Source organism: Magnolia sinica, chromosome 9, assembly GCF_029962835.1.
Source record: "Magnolia sinica isolate HGM2019 chromosome 9, MsV1, whole genome shotgun sequence".
NCBI lineage: Eukaryota > Viridiplantae > Streptophyta > Magnoliopsida > Magnoliales > Magnoliaceae > Magnolia > Magnolia sinica.
Window position 1 is genome coordinate 20,164,329 of NC_080581.1, and position 17,430 is coordinate 20,181,758.

The following is a 17,430-nucleotide window of genomic DNA, read 5'->3' on the forward strand; positions in this document are numbered from 1 at the left end:
GAAACATGGGAAAACAACTTTCGGTTTCTGACACCACAGTTGCGAAAGAGATGTTCATGCGCATCTCACCTTGCCTGTGTGCTTCAAAATACTATATATATATATATATATATATATATATATATATATATATATATATATATATATATATATATATATATATATATATATATATATATATGCTGATGCTTCACTTCAGTGGAGTATCTAGGCCATGGCAATAGTAGTCCATGCGATCATTTTTCACATGGAGCCAAAATGAGGAGAATCCACCCAGTTGGCCCAACATCGGCATTAAGGGGTTGTTTAAATCATAAGTTACTTTACATAAGATATTTAATTTTTAAGTTGTTAATATTAGTTTTTTACTTATTTAGCATATTAGTATGTGAGGTAAACAATATACTTAACAGCTAAAAGGTAGAAAAGTATGTTTGGTTTCCAACATCAAATAAGTACTTATTTCTCAAGTTTGTTTGTTTTACCCTTACTATTTACCATCCACCGTGTGGGCCCAATATTAGATTTGGACCATTCATTATGTTGGGCCCACCTTGGCCCTACCTTCAATGTAAATAGTCCATCGTGTGGCGTACCTTCAATGTAGACCATTCACCTTGCAAGGTCCACCTTCGATGTGGGCTATGCGTCATGTGGGGCTCACCTTGGATGTAGGCTGTCCATCATGCGGGTCCACCTTTAATTTGGATTGTCCATCATACATGGCTCAACTTCGAAGGGGGCTAACGATCAAACAGGGTCTGCCTTAGATGTGGGTCATTTATCGTTAGGAGCTGAACTTCGATGTGAACTGTCCTCATGTGGGGAATTGTCCTCATGTGGGGTCCACTTTGATATGGGACATGGAAGTAGGATTGCGTAGTGAATAACTCAGTACACTTCATGTACCGAGTAAACTGTGTGAGGTCCACCATGATTTATGTATTTTATTTGCTCCGTCTATCCATTTTACTAGATAATTTTAGGGCTTGAACCCAAAAATGAGGCATATCCAATGTTCAAATGGACCACACCACAGTAAACAATTGAATTGAACATCTACCATTGAAAAATTCTTGGGGCCCATAGAAGTTTTACATCAAGATTATATTTGTGTTTTCCTTTCTTCCATTTATGTATGATCTTATGAACAGGTTGGATGACAAATAAAGACCATTATGGGGCCTAGAAAGGTTCCAACAGTGGAAATCCTTATCCCCACTATTTTTAGTGGTATGATCCACTTGATTTTTGGATATGCTTCAATTTTGGGATCAACCCCTTAACTTAGATGGAAAAACGGATGGACAACGTGGATAGACCACATACATTCAAGGTGGGCCGATTTGAGTTTACTCAGTATGATAAGAGCGTACCGAGTAACTCAGTACGCAATCCGATTTCATGGGACATATGTCACGTGGGGCCCACTATCAAAGTTATTGCTTATCATGTGGGGCACACCTTTAATATCCATCGACCATCATGTGGAGCCCACCTTTAATATTCATTGCCCATCATGTGGAGTCCACCTTTGATGTGGACGGTTCATCATGTGGGCCCCACCTTTGATGTGGGCTGTCCATCATGCAAGGCCCACCTTTGATTTGGACAATCCATTATGTAGTGCCCACCTTGATGCAGGTCATCCATCATATGGGGCCACCATAAAAATAAATTGTCCATCATGTGGGGCCCACCTTCAATGTCCAACGCCCAACATGTAGAGACTACCTTTGATGTGGGCTGTTCATTATGCAGGCTCACCTTAGATGAGGGTCATTCATCAGTAAGGGCCTACCTTTGATGTAGATAATCCATTATGTGGGCTCACCTTGATGTGGGTTATCCATAATATGGGGCCCACCTTTGATGTGGACAGTCCATCTTGTGGCCTCTACCTTAGATGTGGACCGCCCATCGTGTGGAGCCTCCTTTGACATGGATCATCTATCAAAGAGAGAATAAAAATTAAACTAGCAAGGATAAGTAACTTTCATCATGTAAGTTAATTTTACAATAGTGCTTACAAAGCTAACTTAAGAAAGTAAATTATTAACTTAACATAAGTGAAAAAGTTACTTATTTGGTGGTATCCAAACGTGCCCTAAGTTGGACCATCTTAAAATTTATTTTAACAGTGTTGCCTGCTCGATGAATGGACCATCCTGATTTTCAGTTTACACGACCTCACTACCTAGCCCACATTTTGCTAAGGCTGAGATGTTATTCAAATGTGACACATTAGCAGGAAAATAGCTTCTTTATATTTAGCTTACTACCTTTTCTTTTTGAACATTTCCTTGTGAATGGTAGAATCCACCATGAAGACCACCTCAAGCAAAATGACGCAGGGGAGGACGTGAGGTCGACCACCGTCTTCCTCAAGAGGATAACTATTCCGAATCTACGGAACTTCTCTGGACTCCTCACAGAGACTTCTCGAATCCACGAGGAAAGAAAGCAGGAAATAGAAATAAATTCTAATAAATTCGCAATTGATTAATGAATACCTAAAAATGAGTTTACAACCCTTTAAATAGGGGTACCAAGCAATAGGAAAGAAATCAGAATCAAACTACGACTAAAAATTCCTAGAATTTGCAGCTTACTATAAATAGTAAACTTACTATTTATAGACGGTCCTGATGTCTACTAGTGCGCAAGGTTTTCAGCCAAAAATAGTAATTCTCCTATTTGGCTTCACCAAACCGTTCTCCTAATTATTCTAAGCTCTTTTCACGTTGGGTACAACTCCTAAACCCAACGGATGAAGAGTTATAATCAAACTAAAACTTATTATTTATAGTAAAAACGAAATTAAAATAGGGAAACGACCGTCGATCCAGGGGTATTTCGCAAATCAGGGTTGTGCAACCTAGCGTAGTGGGGTTGGTTGGCTAAAGTAGCTCGTTCTACCCCAAAATCATATATTTTACGTCAGATAACTCATTCCGGATTGCGAGATACGCCCGATTTAAGGTCCGATGATTTGGATCACTTCTGTCGTCGACCGGGCCTTTTGATCCATCTTGGCTATGTAACTGTCCGCGACCCGTTGTACATCAGTCTCCTCCACTTCAAAAGAACTCGTCCTTGAGTTCTCGGCATGCTCTGGTTCATGATACTCGGTTAGGTCCGAAACATTGAAAGTCCGTGAGATCGCCATGTCATCTGGAAGACATAAGCGTTGTCATTAATCTTTCGGATAATTGGTACCAGTCTAATCTTTTTATTCTTCAACTTGTTGTACGTTTCGGTCGAAAATCTTTCTTTACGCAGATGGACCATTACTTGGTCGCCCACCTCGAACATTTTTTGTCGCCGATGCTTGTCTGCTTGCTCCTTGTACTTTTCGTTCGAGGCATGTAGCTTGGTTTGTACTTCCGCGTGAATGCCCATGATCTTGTCTGCCATATGTTCTGCTACAATGCTCATGCTTAGGAGCTTGGGCAGAGGGACCAAGTCTAGTGTGTGGCGAGGTACTCGTCCATAAATAACCTGAAATGGGAATTTTCCTGTCGAGCGGTTCACCATATTGTTGAATGCAAATTCCGTTGAGACAAAGCCAAATCCCACTATTTCGGTTTTTCTCTTAAAATACATCAAAGGAGGTTTCCCAATGTGCGATTCACAACCTCAGTTTGACCGTCAGTCTGTGGGTGCTAGGCACTGCTGAACTGAAGTCGTGTATCGAATCAAGTCCACAAAGTTCGCCAAAAGAGGCTTATGAACTTCGTGTCACGGTCAGAAGTAATAGTCTTGGGAACCCCATGTAGCCGCACAATTTCTCTGAAGAATAGATTCGCCACGTGTGTTACATCGAGAGTCTTTTTGTATGAAATAAAGTGCGTCATCTTGGAGAAACGATCTACTACCACAAATACCGAATCTATGCCGCGTTGTGTTCGTGGGAGACTAAGCACGAAATCCATAGATAAATCCTCCCAAGGGCCGTCAGGCACGGGTAACGGGGTGTAGAGGCCCGTATTATGAGATTGCCCCTTAGAGGTCTGACAAATATAACAACGTTGGACTATTTTTTTCACATCACGTACCACTTGTGGCCAGTAATACCGTTCTTCCACAAGAGCTCGCGTCTTATCTCTCCTAAGGTGTCCACTGAAGCCACCTCCATGTAGCTCTTGGATTATCTATTTCCTTAGCGAATTGTTTGAGATGCACAGTCTATTTCCCTTGAAAAGGAACCCGTCTTGCATATGTAAGTTGCTGGGGTGACCTTCTTGGCATTTAACCTATGCGTCCTTCAAGTCGTCGTCATCGGCATATATGTCTTTGAGGCACTCGAACCCGACAACCTCATTACTCATAGTGACTAACAAATTTGCACGACGACTCAACGCATCAGCTACTTTGTTCTGTTGCCCTGACTTATGTTTTAGTACGAACGTGAATTTCAGCAAACAAGAGATCCATATAGCATGCACACGGTTAATGTTAGCTTGACTATTAATGAATTTGAGAGCTTGATGGTCCGTGTAAAGTATGAATTCCTGTTGAATCAAATAATGTCGCCAGTGTCGCAGTGCCTGGACCACTATGTATAACTCGATCTTATATGTAGACCACTTCTTGCGTGCATCGCTAAATTTCTCACTGTAGAAGGCTACCGGCCTACCTTTTTGAGACAAAACTCCCCCAATTCCGACATATGAGGCATCGCATTCGACTTCTAACAGTTTGTCGAATTTGAAAAGTATAAGAATCGGGGTCGTGGATAATCTGTGCTTGATTTCAGCAAATCTCCTGTTGGCTTCGTTAGTCCACTGAAACTGCCCTTTCTTCATGTAATATGTGATTGGTGACATAATGGTACTAAAATTTTTCACGAACCGATGATAGAATGTCGCCAGTCCATGAAAACTTCGTACTTCATGAATATTATGGGAACCGACCGTTCTCTGATTGCCTTTACCTTTTCCTCATCCACCCGAATGCCCGTGAATGTTACAACAAAACCCAGAAATAATAGGCTATCAGTCATGAAGGTGCACTTTTTTAAATTGAGATACAATTTATTTTTAGTGAGTACTTGAAGGACCTTCTTGAGGTGTTTCATATGGGTGGTTTCGTCTTGACTGTATATCAAAATATCATCGAAATAAATCACAACGAACCGCTCAATGAAAGGTTTCAGAACTTGATTCATTAATCTCATAAATGTGCTAGACGCATTCGAAAGACCGAAGGGCATGGCCATCTATTCGTACAATCCTTCCTTGGTCTTAAAGGCCGTTTTCCACTCATCACTCGACCGTATTCGAATCTGATAGTAGCCACTCCTTAGGTCCAATTTAGAGAATATTTTTGCGCCCTCTAGCATATCCAACATATCGTCCAATCGTGGTATAGGAAAACTGTATTTTATGGTGATTTTGTTGATGGCCCGGCTGTCGATACACATGCACCAACTCCCATTTTTCTTTAGAATTAATAGAGCCGGTACGGCACATGAGCTCATGCTTTCTCAAATAAGACCCTTACGGATCAGCTCCTCTACTTGTCCTTGCAGAATCTCGCACTCATTCGGACTCATTCGATAATGAGGACGATTAGGTAAGCTGGACCCAGGGACAAAGTCGATATAGTGTTGGATATCCCGCATGGGGGATAACCCATCGGGAAGGTCATCGGGCCAGATTTATATGAATTCATATAGCAAGGGCCTTAGTCTTTCAGGAATGGTAGTAGGCTCGAGTTCTTCCCTTTTTACAATTAATGCATAAGCCTGTCATGTTTCTTTGGATTCTTCCACGAAGTCCCGTATGTTTAAGAGAAAACTGCTCTCCACTTTAGAAGTTTCAGGTGGTCCCTCTGGGTCCATAGGGGCCAATATGGTCTTCCGACCATCCTTGACGAAGATATATATGTTATCTCGCCCTTTATGAGTAGTATCACGGTTAGATTGCCAGGGTCGACCGAGTAGTATGTGACATATTTTCATGTCAACCATATCGTATACCACTTCATCCTTATAATGTTTGCCAATTGAAAAAGATATGGTGCACCGTTCAGTTATCTTTGTTTCGCTGACCTTCTTAATCCAACTGATTGTATATGGAGAGGGATGATGCTTCGTTTTCAATTGTAATTTTTCTATCATGACCTTGGAGACGATGTTCTCGCTGCTTCCACTGTCAATGATCACATCACAAACCTTTCGATTCACCGTACACCTAGTGCGGAAGATGTTATGCCGTTGTGGATGCACCTCTTTTCTTAGTTCATATAATAGTCGTCTCACGACAAGTGACTCGCCGTGATCTTGTTAAACCTAACCTGAATCATCTGCCTTGTCCTCGGTGGTATACTTTTGTTCTTCAATATCTGGATCTTCATAAGCGTTATCAACACAACCATCATTGATGGCGAGGTTTTCCACTTTTCGCTGGGAAAAGTATTTGATAGGTGGCTCGGTTGGCTACAATGATAGCAATTGTCGGGCCTTGGCCGAGCATAAGGGTTCGGGATTCTACTTGGACCAGCAGCAGTCGATACTCCTTTTTAGGGTCTAGCTTGCCTGCTTCCATGATCTCAATTCTCAGACGTATGAGGTTGAGTGGGTGTTCCTACTGGCTCCTTTCCCTTAGGCTGTGGAGCTCCCTGGTGCGGACCTGCCATAGGGATCCTTGCAGTAGGATAGCTCTGTGTGTTAGGACGTTCAAGTTGCGCTTCCGCCTGAGTAGCCAACTTGATCGCATCATTCATCGTCTAGACGGACTGCATTGGAACCCAATCCTAGAAAGCCATACGCAATCCACTATTGAATCGGGCGACATGCTGCGATTCAGTCTCGACCAAATTGTTACGCGCCACCAGGCGGTAAAATTCTTCTGTGCATTCTCTCACTGACCGACTACCCTATCGACAATTTTAATATTGTTGGAATAATACCTGATCGTAATCGCCAGGGAAGAATCGGGCACGTAGTAGCTACTTCATCCACTGCCATGTGCAGATTGGTGCTTTCATTTGTCTGGTTCGTGCTAGTTGCAGTTGTTCCCACCAAGCTGAAGCTCCGCCTTTCAACTTGTAGGCCACGAGCTTAACCTTCTTTGCTTCAGGGATGTCCATACAGTTGAAAAATCGCTTAACTTCAGAAAGCCAATCGAGGAAATCCTCAATGTGTAGTTGGCCATTGAATTTAGGAATATCAACCCGCATCTTGAATTCTCGATCTGTCCGATCTACTCGATCGCCTTGTCTGAGGTGTTGGAAGATTATGTCGTCGATCTCCTCCTCACTGGATACCCCTTCCTCAGGAATGACCCTTGGATGCACGGCTGATACTATTCTGCGATTAGGGCGATTACGAGTTTTAGCAATTGGCGGTGGAGGATTACCACCAGGAACACGGAGTTACCCTAGGTTTTCTGCCAAGAGATCCGCTATGCGGTCGATGGAAGCCTGCAGCCCTTGCATAGCTTGTCGATTCTCTTATTGCGCTGCTTCGAAAGCTACTGTCGTTAAAGGTAAATTCCCTTGAGCACCGCTCATGAGATTGTTACCCGACCCGTCGTTAGAAGAAATCGATCCGAGAAGAAAACTCGCTTTGATACCAAACTGACGCAGGGGAGGACATGAGGTCGAGCATCGTCTTCCTCAAAAGGATAACTATTCCAAATCCACGAAACTTCTCTGGACTCCTCACAGAGACTTCTCGAATCCATAAGAAAAGAAAGCAGGAAATAGAAATAAATTCTAATAAATTCGAAATTGATTAATGAATACCTAAAAATGAGTTCAGAACCCTTTAAAAAGGAGTACCAAGCAATGAGAAAGAAATCAGAATCAAACTACAACTAAAACTATTAGAAGTCGTGACTTACTATAAATAGTAAACTTACTATTTATAGACGGTCATGATGTCTACTAGTGCGCAAGGTTTTTGGCCGAAAATAGTAAGTGTCCTATTTGTCTTCACCAAAGCATTGTCCCAATTATTCTAAGCTCTTTTCACGTTGGGCGCAACTCCTAAAGCCCGATGGATGAAGAGTTATAATCAAACTAAAACTTACTATTTACAGTAAAAACGAAATTAAAACAAGGAAACGACTGTCAATCCAGGGGTATTTTGCAAATCCGGGTTGCATAACCCGGCGTAGTGGGGTTGGTTGACTAAAGTAGTTTGTTCTACCCCAAAATCATATATTTTACGTCAGATAACTCATTCCGGATTACGAGATACGCCCGATTTAAGGTCCGATGGTATGGATTACTTCTGTCGTTGACCAGGCCTTTTGATCCATCTTGGCCATGTAACTGTCTGCAACCCGCTCTACATCACAAAATTACGCTAGTTTGCTCATCAAATGGGCCACACCATTGGAACTAATGGACAACTGATGGTATGATTTGTTAGATGTGGATATACTGTATTTATTGGGAATGATGCAAGAGATACGTTCTGGTAGTTTTGTGTGGGCACTTAGATAATCTAATCAATTGATTTAAACTGTCCATTATGCCCAACATAGATTGTCTTGAGCTACCGTGCAAATATCATACCAATTAGAAGCATATGATCATTAGCTTTTACTATAGAAGGTTAAGATCATCTACACATGGATAGGTCCAATCAACAATTTAATCAATCTATTAATTGGGTTCTGTCATAGATTTCTTATGATTCTAAAGAATCACTGTTGTTTGAATGTTTTAATCCATTGATTAGACTATCTAAATCATAATACAACTAGAGCATTATAACTTATAGACTATAGTGCTCTAGAGCATGGAGCATCTCAGTCGATGCGTTAATACTGGATTCATAAAGATTGATAGAAATGCTCTCAATTCATTGATCTAGACTGTTCGTCAGGTCCAACCCATATTTCATGGGCTGTGAGGGAAACATAAGGTGATCTACTAATGTTAACAGCTTGGTTATTGGCCTTAAAAATGAATGGGCAAGATTATTTACACAAATTACATCCACTCAACAATTGTCTATTTGCTAGGCACCATCATGGATTATTATTATTTTTTTAAATTTTTTTTTTTAATGATTCCAAATAATTATTCTTCCTACGCAATAAGAGCCATCCCATTTATGGCTTGGAAAAGTAATAGGTATGATTTTTACATGGTAGCTCATGAAATGTGTTCTAACTCATTGAATGGTTCACATCAACTGGTTAGATTGTCTAAGTAAAATGACGTATCTAAGGGGTTTTTAGCACCATTGATTTAGAGGGGTTTAAGGGGATTTGTTTGGCACAGTAAGGTAAATGGAGGTTTCAAATCAAGGGGGTTTCAAATCCCTCAAAGAGGGGGTTTCAAATCCAAGTGAGAGCTTGGATTGCATCGAAAATCCTTTCAAGAGTTGTATGTATAACATCTCTTTCACTAGATTATTAATCTATTGGGCACATGGCCCGTAGGTGATATCCCAAAGCAATTAGATTATCAACTGCAGCACTGTAATTACTTTAATACGATGATTTGTGCCGTCCAAAAATTGTCCATATAAATCAATGGTTAAAAATCATTGGTTAGTCACTTGGGTGTAATCTTGTGCTTGTGGCCTATCCTAGATTAGGAATTTCATCACTTTTGGACGAAGTATATATTTCAACCGGCTTATTATAACCATTGTGCCAAACATCATATACGTACCCTAATTAGAGATATTAAAGTTGTTTTAGTAATTAAATTCAAACCCTTATAAATATACCGTGCATAGTTCCTCGGGATTCTAAATTCAAGGTATTGAAAGCAACAAGAGAATTTCAAATCCAAGGGATTTCAGATATAGGAAAATCCGAGTTCAAGGATTCAGAATCCACACTCCCAAACAGGCCCTAAGAGTATTTGCCCAGAGTGATGTTTATCCCAATAACAATATTACACATGGTACACACGTATTCACGGTACCAAATCTCGTTACCAGCAATTCCTCAGCCCAAAAATTAATCAGCTTTCCAAATGTTGAGGTTTTCTAAAGATAATTTAAAATTATTTATTTTAAATTAATAAATATATTTAATATATATTTTTATATTAAAAAAATCTTAATTCTTTCATTATTTTTTGAGTTAATATCACAAAAAATGCAATATTTTAAAATCTGCCGATATTTTGAAAAATCTGACAATATTATAAATTAGTGTGTATCTTCAGCGAAACATATGCAATATTTTAAAATCTGTTGATATTTTGAAAAATCTGGCAATAATATAACTAAGTGTGTATCTTCAGCTAAACATATCAGCAACTGAGAAAGCAGTTTATAACATACAAGTGTGGCCCACCTAGTGAGTGGATTAGTTTAAGATTTTAAGGGTATGATCTTCGTAGTAGGGCCTACTGCTTTCGTGGTAAAGATGTCCCATACAAGCGGCATGTTAGCCAGATATATGGTACTGCACCTTAAGTGGTGGTACAGTTGCTTGTAGGTTAAAAAATGTACAGGATAACGAAAGTAAACCATCACCAAAGTTCCATTAAAAAAAAAAATGCATGATAAGCGTGTAATTTTCCAAAGTTGAAGGACACGAAAACCAACGTTTCTTGTTTCCATATAAAAATAAGAGAAATAGAGAACATGTTGTGTAATGAAGATCATGTACACACATGTGGTGGCATGCACAATAGGTCTAAGTTCCAATCTACCAATCAGAATGGCTGGCCCACTATATTGAGGGAGCAGATTGGCTGTGTAGGGCTCATGGAGATGTCCGTGAAAAATCCACTCCGTCCATCTGTTTTGCAAGATCACAATAGAACTGGATTCAAAAAATATGGCAGATCCAAAGCTCATGTGGGCCATTCCAGACGAAAAGGTGGGGATTGAATGCTTGGGGTGACAGACGTTTCATATCAGTATGATATTTGTGCCTATAGTTTATCTGAATGGTAATAACCTTATGAACGGTTTGGATGGCATATAAATATTACGGTCAGCTCTAGTAAGGTTTCAACAGTGGACGTTTCTATTCCCACTGTTTCGTTGGTGTGGCCCAACTGAGTTTTGGATCTACGTGATTTTTATATCCGTGTATTATTATGGTCTTCTAAAATAGATGGACAGAGTGGATTTGTGACGTACATATCTGTGACCCCACACAGCCCCGGGCACAGGTATATTTTTGTGCCAGGGTCACAGGCAATCCGGCCACTAATCAATCGATCAATTGATTAGGTGGGCCACAGTTTGCACAACAAATGTAGGGCTCTGAAAAACTCGGCTGAAGTTTACCAACGCATCCACCTATTTCCAACTCGGGGCCCCACATATCGAATGACCAGATTTATTTTTGGGAAAATAGGCAGAGGATTGGATGAACATGATGGATGGATTGGATCCCGCACCTATTTGAGATGTTGGCATAGGTGTGTCGTGTACATGAACTTTAGTACACACGCGTGTGTGCATGGCAGGGTTGCAGTTAGAGGTGTGCACAAACCAAGCTAGCTGGGTTAGCTCACTCGGTTCGACTTGAAAAAGCTTGATTCGACTCGATTGGAAGCTGAGTTCGAGCCGAGTCGAGCTGAATTTTTTGAGCTCGAAAATGAGTTCGAGTTGGCCCCAGCTCGACTTGACTCGGATCGAACCCAGCTTGAGTCAAACTCGACTCGAACCAGTTTGGTGACTCGGTTACTTTGATATTGATGTTGCTCACCAGGTGTTTGATGAAATGTCTCAAAGAAGTGCGGCTGGTGGTAAGGAATATATGAAACCAGCACTCTTTTTTTCTTGATTTTTATGTTGCTTAAAAGGTGTTTGATAAAATACCCATAAAACCATTGTTGTTGTCTCAAATACAGTGAGATTTTGAAGGTGCAGTCTAGGTGTTTGTGAAAATGCTGCAATGGTGAACTCGGCTCGATCTTGGATCAAACTCGCCTGAGCTGCTGACCGAACTGAGTTAAGCTGGCTGGTCAAGCTTGAGGACTGAGCCAAGCCAAGTTTGAGCTGAGGTCAGCTCCGAGTTGAGCTGAGGCCAGCTCGACTCGGTTCGACTTGATGTACAGCCCTAGTTGCAATGAGCCGGGTAAGCCCAATGGGTACCCAAGCCCAGCCCACATGGGCTGGGTCTGGTTGTGAGTACAGGCTTGGCTTGGGTATTAATTTGGGGAGAGAATTAGGTGTGTGGGGCCACCATGATGGAATTTTTGTATATCCAAACTGTCTATCTATTTTTCCAGCTCACTTTAAGATGTATTTCCAAAACTCAAGAAGATTTAAATCTCAGTTGGACCACACCATTGGAAAACAATGGTAAATGGCTATTAAAAACTTTTTGTGGACCGCCAAAAATTTGTATCAAGCCAATATTTGTATTTGCCCTCCGTCAAGGTCTGTTTGATCTTACAACTAGTTGGACAGCAAATAAACATTATGGTGGGCTTTAGGAAGTTTTTAATGGCGGACATTTAATCACCACTGTTTCCTGTGGTGTGGTCCACCTGACATTTGGATCTGTTTATTGTTTTGAATCACGCTCTAAAATAGTCCAGAAAATGTATGGATAGCATGAATTTACAAAAAATCATCAAGCTGGGCCACGGTAAGGGATTAACACTTAATCCACTTCCATTAATTTGAGTCCGATTAATAATTGAGCTGGGCATGTCTGTGTGCCTGTTCCTCCCCAAACTGGACCTCCCCCAATTAAAATGTATATTACAAAATTTTATATATTTCTATTGTTCTAATTAATATATAATAAGTCATTGCTAAATTGTAATTATAACTAGCACTTAATTTACAAAATTTACTAAATCATATAAAATGTGGTAGGATATTATTATTATTGTTATTATTTAATTTTATTTAGAGGGTTAAACTTATTCTAGAATAATTTTGTGTGTAGAGGCATTCCATGCCATCCTTGCCCACCATGAAAGTGAGGTGCCAAAATTTCAAACTAAACCAGCCATATCATGTGGACCACCAAATTAATTTGATGGTTTTTAGGTTGTTGCCTACTTGCGATTAGCTATTCTTAAAATTCAGTGACATCTCATTTTCATGATGGGTCCACTTGATGTGTGGGTTATAAAACATGCATGCGCCATTTTAGGCCTCAGGCAAAAGGTGCCTTAAAAAGGAATTGGAAGGTGGAGCAGATATTTTTTGATATTTGTCAAATTGTGATAGGCAAATGGGGACGGGGATTTCCTGCCAAAGCCTTTTGCAGAAATTTCCTGTGCTGGAAACCTAGGTGGGGCCCTTTGTGATGTTTGTGAGAAATTTACTTTGTCCATCCCTTTTATGAGATCATTTTAGACCATATGACCAAAAATGAGCTGGATCCAATAATCAATAGCGCCAAAAACTTGAGAATTAAACTTCTACAGTTGAAATATTCACGGAGCTATAGAAGTTTTGAATAAGGCGAATAATAATGTTTTCAGTTCATCCCAGTAGGAATGACGTTATGAAAAGTATGGATGACATGTAAACATCATTGTTAACCCCTGGGGGGTTTCAACCGTAGGAAGTTTCCTGCCCACCTTTTCCTTTAATGAGGCCCACTTGATTCTCAGATCCTTTTCATTTTTGTCCCAAGTCCTAAAATGAGCTCAAAAAAGGATGGACGGGAAAGATTTCTCACAAACATCAGGGTGGGTCCCACTATAGGAACTTGACATGCGGTATTAGTTCTTGGTGGTAGTGGTACACGTGCCATTAGGTATGTGCGCCCAACATGATTTTAAATATAAAATCATAAACGAGCATTCAATACTATAATAGCGGACGCGGATCGCAGTGTTCTCTGTCCCTACATAATATATGTGTTTTATCCATGCCATCCATCTATTTTTATAGGTCACTGTAGAGCATGAGAATTCAGCCCAGTTCTTTTCAAATTCTATAATCCACTTGAATTATAGATTTCATACTTTTTAGGCTGACATCATGGCATATAAGGAAAAACAATAAATGTCTAAAGTAGATGTCACATAGCTAATAAGTGGGCCCACCAAACCTTGCCTTACATGTCATATGGGACAGGTGATGTGGGAGGTTACTTGGAAGAATGATTTTAAAGTATAAAAATATCTTTAGAAAAAACAAACTTTGACTTAATTGCAAAGATTGTAGGGGTAAAACTTGCCAAATGTAACATCCAGCCGCTACATTTTTCATTTTCAAAATATCCATTGAAAATGTCTTCTCATATTCTATTAATATTCAATGTTTCTTACCTACAAAAGTAATTAGAGGGTAAAAAATGTTTAAAAAATGCTAAAAATATATAGCATATAAAATATATATGGATAATTAAGTAGATATTTTCAAGGAAGATTATGAGCTAAACATGGGAAAACAACTTTCGGTCTCTGACATCACAGTTGCGAAAGAGATGTTCACGTGCATCTCACCTTGCCTGTGAGCTTCAAAATATTATATATATATATATATATATATATATATATATGCTGATGCATCACTTCAGTGGAGTATCTAGGCCATGGAAATAGTAGTCCATGCGATCATTTTTCACATGGAGCCCAAACGAAGAGAATCCACCCAGTTGGCCCAACATCGACATTAAGGGGCTGTTTAGATCATAAGTTACTTTATATAAGATATTTATTTTTTAAGTTGTTAATATTGGTTTTTTACTTATTTAGCATATTAGTATGTGAGGTAAACAACACACTTAACAGCTATAAGGTAGAAAAGTATGTTTGGTTTCCAACATCAAATAAGTACTTATTTCTCAAGTTTGTTTGTTTTACCCTTACTATTTACCATCCACCGTGTGGCCCAATATTAGGTTTGGACCATTCATTATGTTGGGGCCACCTTGGCCCTACCTTCAATGTAAATAGTCCATCGTGTGGCGTACCTTCAATGTGGACCATTCACCTTGCAAGGTCCACCTTCGATGTGGGCTATGCGTCATGTTGGGGCTCACCTTGGATGTGGGCTGTCCATCATGCGGGCCCACCTTTAATGTCGATTGTCCATCATACATGGCCCAACTTCGAAGGGCGCTGACGATTAAACGGGGTCTGCCTTAGATGTGGGTCATTCATCGTGGACCATTCACCTTGCAAGGTCCACCTTCGATGTGGGCTATGCATCATGTGGGGCTCACCTTGGATGTGGGTTGTCCATCATGCGGGCCCACCTTTAATGTGGATTGTCCATCATACATGGCCCAACTTCGAAGGGGGATGACGATTAAACGGGGTCTGCCTTAGATGTGGGTCATTCATCGTTAGGGGCTAACCTTCGATGTGAACTGTCCTCATGTGGGGAATTGTCCTCATGTGGGGTCCACTTTGATATGGGACATGGAAGCAGGATTGCGTAGTGAATAACTCAGTACACTTTGCGTACTGAGTAAACTGTGTGAGGTCCACCATGATTTATGTATTTTATCTGCTCCGTCTATCCATTTTACTAGATAATTTTAGGGCTTGAGCCCAAAAATGAGACATCTCCAATGTTCAAATGGACCACACCATAGTAAACAATTGAATTGAACGTCTACCGTGAAAAATTCTTGGGGCCCACAGAAGTTTTAGATCAAGCTTATATTTGTGTTTTCCTTTCTTCCATTTATGTATGATCTTATGAATAGGTTGGATGATAAATAAACATCACTATGGGGCCTAGAAAGGTTCCAACGGTGGAAATCGTTATCCCCACTGTTTTTAGTGGTATGATCCACTTGATCTCTGGATATGCTTCAATTTTGGGATCAACCCCTTAACTTAGATGGAAAAATGGATGGACAACGTGGATAGACCACATACATTCAAGGTGGGCCGATCTGAGTTTACTCAGTACGATAAGAGCGTACCGAGTAACTCAGTACGCAATCCGATTTCATGGGACATATATCACGTGGGGCCCACTATCAATGTTATTGCTTATCATGTGGGGCACACCTTTAATATCCATCGACCATCATGTGGAGCCCACCTTTAATATTCATCGCCCATCATGTGGTGCCCACCTTTGATGTGGACTGTTTATCATGTGGGCCCCACCCGTCCATCATGCAAGGCCCACCTTTGATTTGGACCATCCATTATGTAGTGCCCACCTTGATGCAGGTCATCCATCATATGGGGCCACCATAAAAATAAATTGTCCATCATGTGGGGCCCACCTTCAATGTCCAGTGCCCAACATGTAAAGCCTACCTTTGATGTGGGCCATTCATTATGTAGGCTCACCTTAGATGAGGGTCATTCATCATTAAGGGCCTACCTTTGATGTAGATAATCCATTATGTGGGCTCACCTTGATGTGGGTTATCCATAATATGGGGCCCACCTTTGATGTGGACAGTCCATCTTGTGGCCTCTACCTTGGATGTGGACCGCCCATCATGTGGAGCCTCCTTTGACATGGATCATCTATCAAAGAGAGAATAAAAATTAAACTAGCAAGGATAAGTAACTTTCATCATGTAAGTTAAGTTCACAATAGTGCTTACCAAGTTAACTTAAGAAAGTAAATTATTAACTTAACATAAGTGAAAAAGTTACTTATTGGGTGGTATCCAAACGTGCCTTAAGTTGGACCATCTTAAAATTTATTTCAACAGTATTGCTTGCTCGATGAATGGACTATCCTGATTTTCAGTTTACATGACCTTGCTACCTAGCCCACATTTTGCTAAGGTTGGGATGTTATTCAAATGTGACACATTAGCAGGAAAATAGCTTCTTTATATTTAGCTTACTACCTTTTCTTTTTTAACATTTCCTTGCAAATGGTAGATTCCACCATGAAGACCACCTCAAGCAAAATGATGTAAGTACTATGGTCTCATGCTCCTTTGGTTGTCAAATTTTGTTGTGCCAAAACTCTATCTGTGTCTTGTGTTTGTATAATGATATACATATGTTCAAGACATTGTCCAAAACATCGCATCGACTCGATAAAGACATTGATTATGTCAAGAACGACGAACTACTTCAAACCAAGTCAAGCCATGTATTTTGTCAACTTCTGTAAACATCAATGTTTGGAGCTACATCGATAAACACTTCAAGACTCAAGTACATTTCAAGACTCAAGTGCCACTCAAGATGAAGTTTAATTTCAAGCTTTAAAAGATCTCAGATCAAGCTACATCAAGTAGAGATCTCAAGCTTTGTAAGGTTCAAAGGTCAACCATTATTTGAAAAGAATGAAGTTCAATGTTCATACTTAATGATCCAGGTATGATAGACCTTAGGATAGGTCATTTTAGTTACATAATTCAAGATGAATCTTCATGTATGATTTTAGTCTGTTCTAAGACTAGTCCTGGACCTTGTTTGACTAGTCCTAGCACTGGTTCGATCAGTCCAAGAAATTCCACGTCCAGTCTTAAGTTGTTGAAGATTTTCAAAATTTTTTTTGGTTCAACTACGATCAGTCCTGAGAACTAGTCGACCGGTCGTAAGAGGGTCACGACTTGACCTTCGACCGGTCGTGTATCTACGACT